Genomic DNA, 6,000 nt, shown 5'->3' on the forward strand with positions numbered 1-6,000 from the left:
ACATATGACATAGTGAAATCCTTTATACCTCTGTCCAACATAGAAGTAAAAACATAATAAAATAAAAAGAAAGTATAAAAGGGCTTATTAAAGTATAACTATAAAATGTAATACATACATATATATATATATATATATATATATATATATATATATATATATATATATATATATATATATATATATATATATATATATATACTAAAAAAAAATATATACACATTAATTAGACAGAAGGGATGGAATTATTATCAGACAGACATTGATAGAATTACAGATAAAAAAAATGACCCAGTGTGAACTGTCCATGTGCTGCTATTAAAGTGTTTAAAGTGACTCTGTGCTGTGCTAGTCAAAGTTCATACTGAATGCGATACATACAATTAAAAATTAAACAAACATAGAACATAGAAGACAACCCACCTGATAATCTTCTGGGACCTGAGAAGGGTATCGTTTCCTCACGACCAAACATCATATAAAAAGGAGAGAACTTTGTTGTCATCTGTTTTTTGGTCCTTAGTCCAAACATAACAGCATCAAGGTGTTCATCCCACTGCTTCGGTTTTTTGGAGACCAATTTGCCGAGAGCCCTTAAACAAATAATTAACATTAAAAATAGTTTTAGCAGAAGATATATATAAATACCTGTGTATTCTTTACTTGGTTTCTAACAATCCTTACAAACGCCATTATAGTTCTGCAATAAACACATTACATTTTCATATAGGTGGATGAAAAAAAATTTAAGGATCTTTGTGTTAAAATTGATGTATAAATTTAGTACCTCTGTATGGTTCCATTCATCCTTTCGACTAGACCGTTGGTCTGGGGATGATAGGGTGAGCACAAACTCCTTTTGATGCCAAGAATTTTGGACACATTTTGGTTGATCTGATTATAAAACAAAATTGTTATTTAATTATTGTCAATATAGGTAAATATTTTTCAAAGTACATTTGAGCACTGCATGGTATGTTACAGCTTGGATTGACCTGATTAACAAACTCCCTCCCTTGGTCTGTGAGTTTGCGTTTTGGTGCCTCAAACTGATTGAAAAACTTGATAATACAGTTTGTGACCTCCTCTGCAGGCTTACTTCCAAGTGGATAAGCCTGTGGCCATTTGGTCAAGTAATCAATTATTACGCATATATATATATTGATTGGTTTCCCGATCAGATCCATCCTCAAAAGTTCGAAGGGTTGTGTGACCTTGCAAAAAATATGATAAAAATTACAATTTGATAAAAATATTTAGTAAATTATGTAAGTATTCTATTACATACATGTGCAATTAAATCTAACGTGTTCTTGGTGTCATGGAGAGATGAATGGATGGATGAATAGATGAATAGATAGACAGACAGATAGATAGATAGATTACCTGTATAGGTGTAATTTTGACCTCTTCTTTAATTGATGCTTTAGTGGCCTGACATGCCACACATTCAGACACCTGTTTAAAAAGAAATTATCAGTAAGCATCAAAAGAAAATAAAGATTTTATTCAATTTGTTAACTTTGATCAGTGTCATTACCCATTTGTCAAGATCCTCGGACATCCCTGGCCAGTAAAACCTTTTAGATATGGCATCTTTTTTTTTTTTTACGTCCACAATGTGCACCAATGCTGCTAGCGTGAAACTCTATAAAGCATTTATTTGCATCCTCTGCACCACAGACAACCTTTAATCTCAGTTCACGGGCAGTTCCTTTGTATCTTCTGTAGTAGAGCTGACTATCATTAATAAACAAGCTTCAGTTAGTTCAGAATGCCGCAGCAAGAGTTCTTACTAGGTCAAGAAAATACGATCATATAACCCCAATCTTATCGTCCCTACATTGGCTTCCTATTAAGTTTCGAATAGACTACAAACTACTGCTACTCACTTATAAAGCACTAAATGGTTTATCTCCATGTATCTATCCAGTCTCTTAACACGCTACAATCCGTCACGCTCCCTGAGATCTCAAAACTCTGGGCTTCTAGTAGTTCCTAGAATAGCAAAGTCCACTAAAGGCGGTAGAGCATTTTCACATTTAGCTCCTAAACTCTGGAATAGTCTTCCTGACAGTGTTCGGGGTTCAGATACACTCTCCCAGTTTAAGTGTAGATTAAAAACATATCTTTTTAGCAAAGCCTACACATAACACACATCACACACATCACATCACAACCTTGTGCTCCAGAACATCTGATCACATGCACATTATCAACTTGTGCTGTTAATATCATGAACAGCAGCTACGCTAATTCCTCTCCACTGCTTCTCTTTCTCTCCCCATCCCGAGGCATCCTGAGGTTTGGCCAGCTCCAGTCACGTCCCACCTCGTGAAGATTATGGACCTATGGATGATCATGGAGAAGTAGATGCCGAGTGTTTAAAGGCCCTGGCATGGAGAAGCTGATGCTGGATCTATGATGATCACAAATTGTTCTGTATTGTTGAAAGATTTATGACCAAACTCTTGATGTCACCCATATGAGGATGGGTTCCCCTTTGAGTCTGGTTCCTCTCAAGGTTTCTTCCTCATATCATCTAAGGGAGTTTTTCCTTGCCACTGTCGCCACGGCTGCTCATCAGGGACAAACGCACACCATTCACCTTCACTGTTGTTTTCTGTAAAGCTGCTTTGAGACAATGTCTGTTGTGAAAAGCGCTATACAAATAAACTTGACTTGACTTGACTTGACTATCTGAATGATATAGTAACAATACAATACCTATTAATTAAAGCATCAAGAATTACAATTATACAGTACAAATAGAGAAAACTAGACATCTGTACATCGGGTCCGTTGTCAAACAATGTAAAACAAATCGTGTAAAAAATAAAGCTTAGCATAACATTAAATTATAAAAATAACAGGCCTCTCTTAAATGATCCTAATGGAATATAATAATATATAGCTATATTTTATGTTGCAAAAGGGTTTTAAAAATAACAATATTGATTTATCACAGTCTTATGTCAAAAGACCCTCAATGTCAAAAATAGCCGTTTTTTTCCCGAAAATTTGACTTCTGGTCCTTGGATAATCCCAGAGGATACCCACCGCCTGTTTTGTAGGTTACAATAGCACTATACATTGTAGGATCCATAATCTACAGACCAAAAAGCACAAATGAATAAATAAGGGTTGGCTGTCAACAGGGTTTTTTTTTTTTTGCATAGATTTCTATATTTTGTTTTACTAATTGATAGTATGATGGTAAAAAAAAAGTGTAACATCTAAAAGTGTAACATCTTAAAATGTTTACATCCAAAGGTAACAAAAGTGTAACAATTAAATGTTTTCCCTCTTGATGTAGTCTAACACAGAAAGGACCTTTAAATGTTACAACATATTAATGTGATTTATTTATTATTCAACTAAATTCAAGATAGGCAGACACATTTTAATATAAATAAATAAATAAATAAATAAATAAATAAATAAATAAATAAATAAATATACAAATAAATAAATAAAATAATGTAAATAATTGGGGAAAAAAAGAAAATACAGTGGAACCCGGTTATGTCGATGTCCTAGGGGGTCAAAAAGCATCGAGGTAACCGATGATCGAGATAAACGAAAATCAAAATGGCGGCAGTATAATAATGTGCTTGAAATTTCTTTATGTTCATGATGTGCGTTAATAAATGAGAATGTACATGCACGTGTTTTTGGAGGGTTTTTTTACACAACAGCGTTGCTGCGATTTGTTTGATGAAGGCATGTTATAAAAATACATACAGTACATGTTTATCTGTCAGGAATCCACCTGCCACGCCCCCTTCAGCCCCCTTCAGCGTGGCAGGTGTTTTCTCGGCCGCTTTCTCTGAAGCTCCCGGCTTCAATCGCGCACATATGGTGCTCGTTTATCATCATCACCAGCTCCTATTTACACTTCCACACTCTCACTGTCCGTTATTGGTGGTATATGTTGGTTTACGGCGGTCGTTGTTATCGCTCATGCGTATCCCGGTACGTGTCTTCCCACCGGCACTCTCTCAACTGCTGCGCTTTTCTTCCCAAAGCCACGCCGCGCCGCTACTAACACTACAAACACTAGCACTAACTAACAGCAGAGATTCACCAGTATACAATACAACACCTGGAGCAGCTGTAAGACTTGATTTTTCCGCCACTTCCGCGAGTTCTTCTGCGGGTGCACCGAGATAACCGGCAAAATTTTCCTCCCTTGTGCTCGAGATATCAGGGTTCGGCGACATAAAAAATAACCGATACAAAATGCTTAGAAAAAGCGAGAATTTGGCAGTTCCACTTCAAAAACGTCGACTTAATGGGGTTGTCGAGGTAACCGTGGTTGAGATAACCGGGTTCCACTGTACTATCACTTTTGTTTTACGTAAGATTTGCAAAGCTGTGATAATCTACCATAGCTGACAAACCAAAAAATGTGAATAGTGTTTAGGAGCACAATACCCTCTAGCGTACACAACACATACACAAATCTCTCAAAGTGATTCCTATACTTGTTGTGTTGTTGTTTGCTTTTATTTTGAGGTGGAAAGAGTAATAAAATATTCTACTCAGAGGTGTTTACTTTAACAGTGGGGGTAGGGAGGGGGATTCTAGTGTAGTTCGAAAGTGTCCCCACCCCACCCCACTGTTAAAAAAAAACTCGGTAAATTTAAAATTAGCTACTTCATTGACATAACAGTACTCAGAAGATATATCAAACTAGTTGCTTTTAATTGAAAGAACACCTTTACAAATTAAGGCACAATAACCATAAATAAATAAATAAATAACTGTGAGTAATCTGCTTTTTTAGAATGTCATTAACGACAATAATTGAAATGGCAAATGCAGATTAAGAATTCAGACAGTGAGCACACGCACTGAACAACTTGAACAACACTGAACAACTTCGATTCAATGGCTTTTGGCTTTCAGCTAGTGCATCACTGGCGCCTGTCCTGTCCGTCTCCATCTTTCTTTCTTGCCCATCAATCAAATCAGTGCAGTAGTTTGTGTTGCAGGATTTTCCCCCTTGCATCATTTTTATTGTATTTTATTATTCAGTAACAGATATGATTTAGATATAGTTAATTACTTAAAATACTTTAAGTAAAAGTACACAAAAAACTACTCAAGTAAAGTTTCGTGAGTACTTCTTCTTCTTCTTCTTTCGGCTGCTCCCATTAGGGGGCGCCACAGTGGATCATCCGTCTCCATACCACCCTGTCCTCTACATCTGCCTCTTTCACACCAACTACCTGCATGTCTTCCCTCACCACATCCATGAACCTCCTCCTTGGCCTTCCTCTTTTCCTCCTACCTGGTGGCTCCATCCTCAGCATTCTTCTACCAATATAATTTATGTCCCTCCTTCTCCAAACCATCTCAATCACACCTCCCTCACCTTGTCACCAAAACGTCCTACATGCGCTGTTCCTCTAATAAAGTCATTTCTAATCTTGTCCATCCTCGTCACTCCCAACGAAAACCTTAACATCTTCAGCTTTGCTACCTCCAGCTCCATCTCCTGTCTTTTACTCAATGCCACTGTCTCTAATCCATACAACATCGCAGGTCCCACCACAGTCCTATAAACTTTCCCTTTCATTCTTGCAGATACCCTACTATCACAAATCACTCCTGTTACTCTTCTCCACCCACTCCACCCTGCCTGCACTCTTTTCTTTACTTCTCTAACACACTCTCCATTACTTTGCACTGTTGACCCCAGGTACCTGAACTCCTCCACCTTCTCCACCTCTTCTCCCTGCAACCGCACCCCTCCACTCCCCCCCCCCTCATTCACACACATGTACTCTGTCTTACTCCTACTGACTTTCATTCCACTTCTCTCCAGCGCATATCTCCACCTCTCCAGGTTCTTCTCAACCTGCTCCCTACTCTCACCACAAATCACAATATCATCCGCAAACATCATAGTCCAGGGAGACTCCTGTCTGACCTCGTCCGTCAACCTGTCCATCACCACTGCAAACAGGAAAGGGCTCAGGGCCGATCCTTGAT

This window comes from Silurus aristotelis (assembly GCF_946808225.1).
Source record: "Silurus aristotelis genome assembly, chromosome: 4".
Classification (NCBI taxonomy): Eukaryota; Metazoa; Chordata; class Actinopteri; order Siluriformes; family Siluridae; genus Silurus; species Silurus aristotelis.